Source organism: Mirounga leonina, unplaced genomic scaffold, assembly GCF_011800145.1.
Source record: "Mirounga leonina isolate KUSES-001 unplaced genomic scaffold, KU_Mleo_1.0 Mir_366, whole genome shotgun sequence".
NCBI classification, from domain to species: Eukaryota; Metazoa; Chordata; class Mammalia; order Carnivora; family Phocidae; genus Mirounga; species Mirounga leonina.
In genome coordinates, this window is record NW_023270709.1 from 9819173 (window position 1) to 9832838 (window position 13666).

Sequence of the window (13666 nt, forward strand, 5' to 3'; positions counted from 1 at the left end):
TCACTTGCCAATATGAAGTCTTATTACTGCTGTTGTACTTAATTTCTAAATACATAAAATTCAGATTTAAAAATCTTAAGGACTTTGGCGTTACCATAATGGTGAACCATGTGTAATTGCTGCTTTTGTAGGTCAAAACCATTTGAACTAATCACATTGAAAAACAAAATAATAAATTAAGTTACAATTCTATATGTTGTAACTTAATTTATTATTTTGTTTTTCAATGTGATTTCAATGATTTTGCCAAGTGGAAGAAACTAAAGAGTGAGATTGAAAGGCATACTTCAATTTTTAGTAGAAGAGAGAAAGAAGTGGGTTGGTGGGCCTAAGGAAAAATAGGATAGATGGAAAAAGGAGATCTTCTAACCAGAGTGCTTGCTTCAACAGTACATGTACTAGAACTAGGAAGGGTACAGAGAAGATTAGCATGGCCCCTGCGCAAGGATGAGATGTAAAATGTAACCAGAGTTCTTTATAGATTTTTAAGTGTTAAGACCAACTACTGCAAACTATCCAATAAAATTTAGATTTAGATAAGAGGCTTTGTTTGATCCTTGCACATACTAATTTTCCATGCTTATCTATTTGTGTTTCAGACTCCTTCACTGGATTATGAGCTCTTTGAGAGAAGGTTTTATATCTTTATCAATATAACCCCCATGCCTAGCATAATAGTTGTCAATTTATCGTTTTAAATTTTGGCAAAAGCATTTGCAAGCCCCTGTCACTTAACATCTAATTTTTTGATTCATAAAATACTGATATTAATAAGTACTATAACTGCTATCTGTCTTACCCATTATTAAGTCCTATCTCAGATGGTACCTTCTTGCCTACATTTATGATGTACTGGCCATAAACAATTTTCTCTGCTGAACTCTTTTAAAAGCACTAAGGATAGTTAATGTTTATTGAGCACTTACTGTGTAGCAGGCTGAGCTTTTTTTTAATATATGTATAAAGTATACATAACAAGATTTACCAGTTAGCTGTTTTTGAGTGTATAGTTCAGTGGCATTAATAATCACACTGTTGTACAACCATCACCACTATACCTTTCCAGAACGTTTTCATCATCCCAAACTGAATCTCTCTCTACCCATTATACAGCAGCTCTTCATTTACCCCTTCCCCCAGCCCTTGGTAACCACCACTCCACTTTCTGTCTCTATGAATTTGACTATTCTAGGGACCTCATATAAGTGCAATCATAGAATATTTGTGTGTGTGTATTGTGTGTCTGGCTTATTTTACTTAGTGTTTTCAAGATTCATCCATGCTGTAGCATGTATCAAAAATTCATCTTTTAAGGCTGTGTGTATATTCCATATTTGTTCGTCCATTCATCTGTTGGGCATATACAACTTTTGCTATTGTGAATAACACTACTGTGAACATGGCTGTACAGAAATCTGTTTGAGTCCCTGTTTCCACTTCTTGTGGATATATACCTAGAATTGGAATCACTTGGTCATAAGTTAACTCTAGGTTTCATTTTTTGAGAAACCTCCATACTGTTTTCCACGGGTCTGTACATTTTACATTCCCAGCAGCAATGCAGCAGGGATCCAGTTTTCTCTCTTCTCTGTCTTCGGCAACATTTGGTATTTTCTGCTGTTTTTTGTGTGTGTTTTTGGTAATAGCCATTCTAATGGGTGTGAAGTGATATCTCTTTGTGGTTTTGATGAGCTCTTTGTAGTAAACATATTTAGTTCTTAGGAAACACTCTGAGGTGTAAAGACTAGTATTTTCACCATTTTAGAAATGAAGAAACTGAGCTTCAAGGAACTAAATAACCTGCTCTAGTTCTCAAAGAGAGTAGTGGAGCTGGAGGCCCAGTCTAGGCAGACTTGCCCCAGGGTTCATGCTCTTTCAGTATACTTACGTATTGCTTATGTCTCCACAACTAGGTTTTAAAATTTTTTGAAAGTAAAATATGTGTGATTATCTTTGAATCCCCAAAGTGCTTAGTATGATTCCTTGAATGATATAGGTGATAAATGTTTGTGGATAAGAAAATTTAGGCATAGAAATGCTTAAATTATTTTCCCAACGTCATACGAGCAATGCAACAAAGATTGTAATTAGAGCCCCTGCTCTTAACCAGTATACAGACTCTTTTTTTACTTTTTTAAAGATTTTATTATTTTTCTTAAGTAATCTCTACACCCATCGTGGGGCTCATACTCACAACCCTGAGATCAAGTGTTGCACGTTCCACCGACTGAGCCAGCCAGGCATCCCTATACAAACTTTTATTAACTGTGGACAATTGAATGGACTTATATCATGGTAGTGTCTGCCATTTCATAACAGTCTCTGCATATCCACCAAGTTCTCTGAACTCCCTCATAAAATCTGAAAAAATGAACATTTTATCATCCACCATTTTGTTAAATTCAAACTGATTCATAAACTTGCTTTGTATCTTGATACCTATTAATTATGTACCAAAGTTCATTGCAGTGATCAACTTTACATTTCACATGAAGACATAAAAATCAAAATCTCACAGTACCTCCTAAAATTAAGAATGCTTGACAGTTTTGTTTTTTTAAAGATTTTTTTTTTTTTAAAGATTTTATTTATTTATTTGAGACAGAGAGAATGAGAGACAGAGAGCATGAGAGGGAGGAGGGTCAGAGGGAGAAGCAGACTCCCTGCCGAGCAGGGAGCCCGATGCGGGACTCGATCCCGGGACTCCAGGATCATGACCTGAGCCGAAGGCAGTCACTTAACCAACTGAGCCACCCAGGCGCCCATGTTTTTTTAAAGATTTTATTTATTTGTCAGAGAGAGAGAGAGTGAGAGCAGAAGCAGGGGGAGCAGCAGAGGGAGAAGCAGGCTCCCCGCCGAGCAGGGAGCCTGATGCGGGGCTCTATCCCAGGACCCTGGGATCATGACCCGAGCCGAAGGCAGACACTTACCCGACTGAGCCAGCCAGGTGCCCCAAGAATGCTTGACAGTTAAATACCAGATTCTTGGAGGAATCTTAGCCAACATAAGGAAGTTGGAAGCAGCTGAGGAAAAATTCAGACCTGCTCTGTCCTCCTGCCTCCCATCTCCTACGTTTGAAGAGGGTGTGGGTGTGGTTTTTTAATCTGCCATAGGAGAACAGTGCTTATGCTGAAGTTCACTGAGCAAGTTGAGTCAGTTTCCCATCCAAAAACTCAGTATGGTCACCTAAGAGAAAGGATGCCGCCATAAAATAGAATCTAAACTTCCAAGCTTACTTTCAGTCCTTTGGTTTAGTAATAAAAGGCAGGAGGCCCTTCCAGTTTAAAAAGTTGCTAGGTGCCCGGGTGGCTCAGATGGTTAAGCGGTTGCCTTCCGCTCAGGTCATGATCTCCAGGTCCTGGGATCCAGCCCCGCGTCAGGCTCCCAGCTCACTGGGAAGCCTGCTTCTCCCTCCCCCTCTGCCTCTCCATTTGCTTGTGCTCTCTCTGTGTCTTTCTTTGTCAAATGAATAAATAAATCTTAAAAAAAAAAAAAAAAGAATAAAAAGTTGCTATACACAGCATCTGGACAATGTTAAATTAAGGAAGATTGCAGGCTTCAGAGAGTCCTGCCTTCTGAGGATCATACCTTGTGGCACCAATTAAGGGATTTGGGGTTGGGTTGCTTGAGCGCTGTGTTTACGAAGCTACTTTCCCATAATCGTGGAACTTTGCTAACCCGTGTTGTGCCTCCAACTCCAAGCCACGATTCCTCTTCTAGAATGAGAAAGCTAATTACGGGGAGCTTTCAGGAATCCAGAGAGATGAAGCATGGGCCTGGGCTTTGTTTGCTATTGCTAACACTGTTTAATACAAGTGAAACACTTGTAAGTAACACATTCTTCACATAATGGAAGGAGTAGCCTTGGTCAAAGGGGGCGCCGGGACGAGTGAGATGGATACAAGACGGTCTGCCTCTTCACTGTGACCCGGGGCAGACCGATCTTCCCACGCCTCCTAGTCCTCATCCGTAGATTGAGAATAACAGTGTGCGCTCCAGGGTCGCGCTGAGGCTTAGAGATAATGAATGTGTCTTGCCTCACCTAGTGTCTGATCAATGGCAAGTGTAAATACCTGCCGTGAGTTTTTGTAGCACACTTGTGAATATTTTCTTTCTGCCCTGCTCCTGTGTTTGGCTTTGATTAGGGGCCAACCTGGATACCTGTCTCATGCCCTCGGAGAATTCTGTGTATTTAGGGAAGTGCTTCACATGACCTACCTCCAGGGCATATGAATGGCTGACCAGCATAAAAATACTGAAACACCTCTACGCTGCTTGGTAAATAACTTGCTGTCCCAAGTCCCACCTCCCATCTCCCCTTCCTTGTCATGGAAATTCTTGACCATCTCCTAGGTACCACCCTGATCCAGCAAATAAAGGGCTGATGTCTAGCACAGTTGGAGGCCCCGGAGTACCCTGCTCCAGAGCTAAGGCTGGTTGGTGGCTGTTCTGATTAATTGGTGACTATGCTGTCAGCCTCTCCCCCAAACAGTGATACCATTGTTAACATGGGATGTATTACTCCGTTTCTCATTTTGCCCTGTATAGTGGGCTCTGTGCAGGTTGCTATGTTTTGGGAATACTGATCATGTGGACATGGTTACACACACTTGAATCAGCCACAGCTTCCTGTAGACTACAGTAGTACAAGTGTGGAAGGAGGAATCAGAAGTATATTGTTGTAAGGGTCTCGCACTATATGTGTATATTTGAATACAGATTATGGTAAGTGAATATATATAATAAACCCTAGAGAAGCCACTACATAAATAAAACAGGACTAGCTAAGAAGCCATAGTAGAGAGGAAACAATCATTAAAAACAATCCAAAAGAAGAAGATTGGAGGAAAAAGAGAAGGAAAGAACAGACAAGATAAACAAATAGCAAGAAGGTAGAGTTAAACCCACCCATATTGACCTTATTAAACATTAAATGTAAATGTTCTAGGCACTCGAAAGGCAGAGGTGGTCAAATTGGATAAAAAGGCAAGACCTAGGTGTATGTTGTCTGTAAGAAACCCATTTTAAATATAAGGGTACACAAATAGGTTAAAAATAAAAAGATAGGGAAAATGTGTCATGCTAACACTAAACAAAAGAAAGCTATTTTACAATCAAAGTAGACTTCAGAACAGTGAATGTTACTGGAGATAAAGAGGAACATTTCAAAATGTCAAAGAATTCAGTTCATCAAGAGGACATAACAATCCTAAATATATGTGCACCTCATAAGAGAGGTTCAAAATAACCTACAACAAAGATAGGACTGAAGGGAGAACCAGGCAAGTTCACAATTACAGTGGAGATTTCAACACTTGTCCCTTAGCAACTCATAGCAGGAGCAGACAGCACTTCAGGAAAGAGATAGGAGAGTTGCATAACTGACATTTATAGAACACTCCACCTGGACAACCAGCAGAATATTCTTTTCTTTCTTTTTTTTTTTTTAAGATTTTATTTATTCATTTGACAGAGACACAGCGAGAGAGGGAACACAAGCAGGGGGAGCAGCAGAGGGAGAAGCAGGCTTCCCACGGAGCAGGGAGCCCGATGCGGGGCTCGATCCCAGGACTCTGGGATCATGACCTGAGCCGAAGGCAGACGCTTAACGTCTGAGCCACCCAGGCGCCCCCAGAATATTCTTTTCATACACACTTGTGATAGTGACCAAGATCATATTCTGGGCCATAAAACAACTCTCAATGCATTGGAAAGGATTGAAATCACACAAAGTATTACTCTGACCACAACAGAATTAAACTAGAAATCAATAAAAGATACCTGAAGAATCCTCAAATATTTAGAAATTAAACAACCTACTTCTAAATAATTCATGGGCCAAACTATAAGGCGAATTAGGAAGTATTTTAAACTGAATCAGAACAAAAACACAGCATATCAAAATTTGTGGGATGTAGCTAATGCAGTGTCTAGAAGGACATTTAGGATATTAAATGCTTGACTAAGAAAAGATGAAAGTGTTACATTAATGATCTAAACTCCCACCCTGAAACAGTATAAAGATCAAATTAAGCAGAAGGAAGGAAATAACAGAAATCAATGAAATAGAAAACTGAAAAACAATAGAGAAGGTAAATAGAACCAAAAGCAGATTTTAAAAAAATATCGAGAGGCATCTGGGCAGGACAATCAGTTAAGCGTATGACTCTTGGTTTTGACGCAGGTCATGATTTCATGGTCCTGGGATAGAGCCCTGCATCACGCTCCGTGCTCACCGTGAAAGTCTGCTAAAGTCTCTCTCTCGTTCTCTCTCTGCCCCTTCCCCCCGTACTCTCTCTCAAATAAATAAATCTTAAAAAAAAATTGAAAATGATGAATAAAATTGACAAGCCTCTAGGCAGATGGATCTAACCAGACTCCAGCCAGGAGGAAAAAGGAAAAAGAAAAGAGAAAAAAAAAAAGGAGACACAAATTATTGATTGTTTATTTTCACTCTTGATAGAGTGGACATAAAAAAAAAGTGAACATGGAAAAGTTGCTATAGATTCTACGGACTTTAAAATGATAAAAAGGGAGTGTTATAATATTATGCCAATAAATCCAACAACTTAGATGAAGTGGATAAATTCCTCGAAATACACAAATTACCTAGACCTACTCAAGAAGAAACAATTTGAAATATTCATATCCAATAAATATATTGAATTCAGTTAGAAACTTTCCCACAAAGAAAACCAGCCCCAAATGGCTTCACTGGTAAATTCTACCAAATGTCTAGGGAGGAATAATACCAATTCTTTACAAACCCAGATAATAGAAGAGGAAGGAAACTCCCAGCCATCCTCTTGATACCAAAACCAAAGATATTGTAAGTAAACTTTTCGACCAACAGAGCTCATGAACATAGACACCTTAACAAAAATTTGGCAATGTTTTGCAAACAAATCCATTAAAAACAAAATCCACCTTATGATCCAAGTAAGTTTTATTCCAGGAATTTAAGGATGATACAACATTGAACATCAAGGTAATTCACCATATTGACAAAGGAAGAAAAATCCTATGATCCTCCACAGATGCAGGAAAAGCATACGATAAAATTCAATACCTATTTGTGGTTTAAAAAACAAAACAGTCTCAGCAAACTAGAAATGGAGGGAAACCTCCTCAACCTGGTAAGGGACATCTACAAAAAACCTGGAGCTAAGCTCGTACTTAATGGTGAAAGAATGAATAATTTCTTCTGATTGGGAGCAAGGCAAAGATGTCTGCTCTGCCACTTCTGTTCAACATTGTACCAAGGTCCTCACAGGCGCAATAATGCAATAAAAAGAAAGAAAATGTACAGATTGGAAAGGGTGAAGTAATACTGTCTTTATTCACAGATGACAATCATCTAGCTAGAAAATCCTAAGGAATTTACAAAAAAACAACTAGAACTAATAAATTTAGCAAAGCTATATAGTCAATATGCAGAAATCTTATAATTTTTATATGCTAGTAATGAAAATTGGAAATAGCATCAAAAAGCATAAAATACATTAGGGGTAAGTTGAACAAAACATGTGCAAGACCTGCACACTGAACAGTATAATAAATCTTGCTGAGAGAAGATTTTAATAGGAGATATGTCATGCCCCCCAATCAGAACATTCTGTTTTTAAGGAACCAATTCTCATTAGATTGAACAACAGAGTCTATGCAATTGCAATAAATTCCCAGGAGGCCCCTTTTAAAAAAGGCATAATATATTTCTTATTATAAAATATACATAACATTTACCATTTTAACCATTTTTAAATGTACAGGTTAGTGGCATTAAGTACATTCACATTGCTGTGCAACCATCACCACCATCTGTCTCTAGAACTTTTTCATCTCCCCAAACCGAAATTCTTGTACCCATTAAACAACTCCCCATTTCCCCTCCCCCAGCCCCTGGCAACCACCATTTCACTTTCTGTTTTTATGAATTTGGCTACTCTAGGAACCTTGTTTAAGTGGAATCATATAATATTTGTCCTTTTGTGTTTGGCTTATTGCACTTAGCATAATGTCCTGAAGGTTCATCCATGTTGTAGCCTGTCAGACTGGCTGGCCTACTTTCTTTGTTTCTTTGTACCTTACCTTTCCCTCCCTCCCTCCCTCCCTCCCTCCTTCCTTTTCTTCCTCCCTCCCTCCCTCCCTTCCTTCCTTTCTTCCTTCCCTCCTTCTTTCCCTACCCCCTTGCTTCCTTCCTTACTTCCATTCTTTCATTGGCAGACTGATTTAAAAATTATGTGGAAATGCAGTGGACTTGAAGGAACCAGAACATTTTAGGAGGAAAAAGAACAAAGTTGGAAGACTTATACTACCTGATTTCAAGATTTATTATGAAGCTATAGTAACCAAGACAGAGTGGTATTGGCATAAGGATAGACATGTAGATGAGTAGAACAGAAGAGCAAATCCAGAAATAGATGCACAGATGTGTGATCAGTTGATTTTTGACAAGCTGCTGAGGTAATTCAATGAGGAAAGGATAGTACTTTCAACAGAATATGCTGGAACAGCATGATATCCATAGGAAATACAAGGAAACTCAAGTTTTACCTCACATCATATACCAACATCAACCTGAAGTTAATCGTAAACTTACATGTAAAAGCTAAAGTATAAAATTTCTAGAAGAGAACATAGCAGAAGTTGTTTGTGACCTTGGGTTAGGCAAAGATTTCTTAAATAGGACACACAAAAGAGAACCAGTGCACTGGGTTGGATTTCATCAAATTGAACTTTTGCTCTTTCAAAGACACTGTTAAGGCAAACCATAGAATGGGAGTAAGTATTCACAAAGCATATTAGCAGACAAAGGTCATATCTAGAATACATAAAGAACTCTTAAAACAACCTCCCAAGTATGGACAAAAGATTTCAGTAGACACTCGACAAAGGAAGATATATGGATGGTAAATAAGCACATGGAAAGATACTCAACAGCATTACTAAGGGAAATGCAAACTAAAAACCACAATGAAGTGAAACCACACACCCCAGAACAGCTGAAATTAAAAGACTGATACTACCAAGTGTCGGTGAGAATGCAGAACAACCAGAATTCTTGTTTATTGCTGGCAGGATTGTATGATTGTACAATCACTTTAGAAAACTTCCAGAGCGTGAGTTTTTCTTTTTTAAAGTTAAATATATCATACAGTCCAGCAGTCTTTCTCCTAGACTGTTCCTAGATTGCCTCTGTGTTGCCAAAGGTAAAAGGAAACATGTCCACACTCTGACCTGTCCACAAATATTCAAGCGGCTTTATTCACAGTAGCTCCAAAGCGGGGACAACTGAAATGTCCATCAGCTGGTGAATGGATAGACAAAGTATCTATCCATTCAGTGGAATACCATTCAGCCATAAAAAGGAGTGAACAATGGACGAATCCCAAAATCTTGTTAAGAAGCCACACGTAAAAGAGTGTATACTGTAGGATTCCACTTAACGTACAATTCTAGAAGATGTAAAACCTAGTGACAAATCCGTGGTTGGTAGGGGTTGGGGGTGGGGAGAGGGGGCTGTAAATTAGCACAAAGAAGCGTTTTAGAATGATGGAAATGTTCTATATCACTATTGTGTTGGTTGTAAGACTGAATACATTTGTTAAAACTTACTAAATCGTACACCTAACATTCGTGAGTTTTATTGTATTAAAATACTCAGTAATGAAAAAAGAAAGAATATGATGGCTTTTCCCCTCCAGGAACTCCCAGTCTATGTAGGGAGTCAAGATAGTCTGGAAAAAAAACTTAAGGCAATGAATGATTAGGAGTCAGGTATAGTTCAATTAAACATGTTATATCACACCTGGGGTTGGTAGTTGTAACCCCATGCCCCGGGCTGGTGAGCACTAATGCTCAGCCATGCCATGGGAATGAGGGAAGCAAGTCCAGCTTCCTTGGAAGAAGGAATTTAAAACTGAGGCTTTCTTCGTAACAAGTGAGCGTGGGCCTTCCCATCTTACTTTTGTCCATCTGGAAGGACTCTGGATTCTTCCCTGTGTAAGGCAGCTTGCAGCAACTGTACTTCAACTGGAATACACACAGTGTGTCCAGCCCAGTCCTGGGAATTTGCAAGAAACAGACTTTAGGGCGGTCAGTGGGAGAATAAAAAACAACACTTGAGAAGTACCAGAAGGTTGATGGTAAAGGTGAATACATAGACTGCATACAGAAAAGTTTATTCCGTATGCAGAGTATTTGTGGGCATATCCCTGTGGGTCATGGGTTTTGAGATGAAGTGTCAAACCTAGTGGTTCTGATAATAACCCCAAAGAAGCAGAAAGAAAAGAACTCAGACCACAAAGGGAAAGGGATCGAATATGAGATGGATGCTGAGTCCTGAAGAGATGAAAGAATTTTCTCCCTGTTACAGAAGATCTATGTGGACAACCCACTTGAAAAACAAATAACAGCAACCCCACCTCCCCAAAAATATCGCTACAGTTTTAAAGAGTTTGATTTCTTTGGAGAAAAAGTAGAATTTGGAGCAAAGGAGGCAAAATTGATAGCTTTGTTGAATTATGGTTTTATCAAGAATAGGTACATTTCCCATAATTTTTTGCCAAGTTAGAGTGTGACTATATACACAGGGCAAGTTATTCCATGAGATACATGAAAAAAAGGTTCTGTACCTTTGGAGAGTTCATTTTATGAGAGGTGATCATTGAAGACGATGATTAGGGAGGGCGGCCGACAGTCGGGGAGGCTGTGCACATGGGGTCGGGAGCTCTGTACCTTCGCTCAGTTTAGCTGTGAGCCGAAAGTGTTCTAAAAAATAAAGTCTAGGGCGCCTGGGTGGCTCAGATGGTTAAGCGTCTGCCTTCGGCTCAGGTCACGATCCCACGGTCCTGGGATCGAGCCCCACATCAGGCTCCTGGCTCAGTGGGGAACCTGCTTCTCCCTCTCCCTCTGCTTCTTTCTCTGCTCGTGCTCTCTCTCTCTCTCTGTGTCTCAAATGAATAAATAAAATCTTTAAAAAAATAAATAAATAAAAAATAAAGTCTATTTTTTAAAAAAAGATTATTTATAAATGTGGCTTTGTTTGACAAGGTTAGAATCAAGATTTGGAATTTTCAAAAAATTCTAGGAAGTCAGAGTTTTCTGAGTAATATGCGACCCTGAAAGGGGCAGTGTGCCACATTTTCCTGGCTCCAGGCTGGTCTTCTTTTAAATGGAAGCACATTCAAAGGCAAAATGAAGAAGCAAGTCTAGATTTCAGAGCATGGGGCTTTCGGAAGTAGGAAAAGCTGGTGAGTTGGATTCTCTGATGAAGGGAATAGCTGCTCCCAACCGCCCCCCCCCCACCCCCCCGCCCATTCTCATCCTTCCTTACCTGTCTTACCTGCCTCACTGTCGGTGTAGGACCTGTGGGGGTTGAGCAGCACCAGATATCAGCCGGGTGCCTGAGGGAATGGATGGAGGGACGGGGGCACAGGTGAGCGGACAGCAGCTGACGCCCTCTCAGCAGGCAGGACAGACAGGCCCCCAGATTTGGCATCCCTTAGAGGGGCATGCAGGTGTTAATCAGGAAGCTGCAATGAACTCTTCAATTCCCTGAAAATTCTCTAGCCATGGGAACATTCCAGAAACTATGTCAGGAACGTCACAGACCTACATCTAGACGGGACGTGGTGGCTGGTCACCGTAGCAACGACGGCAACAATGACGGCACTGATAACCGCTGTCATTTTCTGGACACTTGTACCCTCCGAGTCCGGTGCACCTGACACGCATTATGTCACTTCAGCCCCACAACCCCGTGGGAGGTAGGAGCTACCGCCATTCCCACTGTACAGATGAGGAACCGGACTTAGAGCTCCAGGAGCATGTCCAGGGCGGCACAGCCGCTACATCTAAGCGATCCCAACACAAAGTTGTCCGCACTTCACTGCTTCGCCGTCGCAGTCATCTGAAAGCCATCCCTTGCTGTGCTCCCGTCCAGGGTCCCGGTGGATGGTGCGTGATCCAAGGGGACCGGACCACCGAGGGGCGCTCGGGAGTGGGGAAGGACACCGTGAGCCTGGCAGTGGCCAATCAGAGGAGTGCTCTGTCTCCAGCCGCCCCCGCCTCCCCCAAATTCCCACCTTCCCAGCACGACCTGCGAGCAAATAAATGTCTCATTACCAGAACTCAAGCGTGCCGCAGATTAACACGTTTTTAAACAGTATGTGTGGAAGTAGGCTCTTACCATATTCCACTTCTCATACCCTGTCCAAAGCCTTGCCCGTGGGGAAATGACCCTTCTCTGCGGTCCAGGAGGATGGCAAGTCTGCTGCAGAAGCAAGAACAATTTACAGTCACGACACTAGAATCTGCTAGAATGTAAGCCCCACAAGGGCAGGGGGTTTGTTTTATGTGTAAAAAGGTGTATCTCTGGGATCTAAAACATGTAGGAAGCATTCAATAAATACATGTTTAATAATAATTATTAACTCTTCAAAGTACTGTTTCATCTAATATAATACTTGAGCAGGAAGGATAGTTTTTCTTTTTTACCCCCTCTCATTGATGGGAAGGCGTGAGAAAAATCGAGCCTCAGGAAAGTTAAGTGGGTTATCTTGGTTCAAAGAGCTAATTAATTAGGAGTAGAAATGGACTGGGACCCAGGCCCTGCAGTCTCTACTCTGAGCTCTTCCCTGCCATTATCAGGCTTACTGGAATGTGTTATTTCTGCCCATAGTGGCTTATGCTTTCATCTCAGTGACTTCTGGTCTGGGTCTGCCGGCTGCAAGGTTCACAGGAAACCTGCTCATTTCCCCTGGGCAGCTTTGATTACGGTGAACTACAGCGGGCCATGACTGGAGTCACCACCACTGCTGAGTGACACCCGGGCGTGCTCCCGTCTTTGTGAACAGAACGCTGCTGAACATCACTGATTCTAATATAAATACCTCTTTTCCTTATTTTAACATCTCTGCAACTTGAACAGGTTTTGCCGTCACTGTTGGTGAGAAAAGATGTTGAGTTTTTCGAGAGAGGATTTAGGCTTGCTTCTGCCAGCATGAGAGGGGTGCTCCTGACCTGAGGTTCCTTCAGCTTCAATTCTTTGCTTGCAGAGAGCTCAGTGCAGATTATCAGGGCAGTTTTTCCCCCATTCTTCACCCAGTCATGTGGCTGAGCCTTGCTGTCCTGTTCTGCGGGGAGGACACTCTGGTTGGTGTTTTGGTTCTGTGTGGGGGTCACCTATCATTAGACTTCCCTTTTGGGGTACTTTGCTTTCTTAGTACATAAAATAATGGGCCTCCTGTGATTGGTAACTCTTAGACTTGATGACGGAGCTTCCCTTTACTGAGTTCTTCCTATTCACGAGGCACTTTGCATACATGTCTTCGGCTCCTTGGGGACAGTCTCTGAGACTGAGATTTGATGCAGGAAGTTTACTGAGAGTGCCCTCCGGATCTGCATCTGTAGGATGGGGAAGGAAACTGGACTGGCCAGAAGGGGAAATTGAACTACAGTGCAGTCAGGACAAAGGCCTTAGCTGCTCCTACAGGGGAGGAGGGCTTCTGGGACTGGGATGATCCTTCAGAGTTGTCTCCAGCTGGGGCAAGCAGGAAGCAGGCCTTTACACTCCCACATCAACCATTCACTGGGTGCAAGCTCCACCTCCCACCTAACACCCTGGATGGGCTGTCACCTTGGGCGGGGTCTCCCTTTGACCAAG

At 41.5% G+C, this 13666-nt stretch overlaps 1 pseudogene; it reads left to right on the plus strand.

Moving 5' to 3' along the window:
* Positions 1-374: 374 nt before the first annotated feature.
* LOC117997557 lies at positions 375-487 on the plus strand (annotated as a pseudogene).
* Positions 488-13666: the final 13179 nt, after the last annotated feature.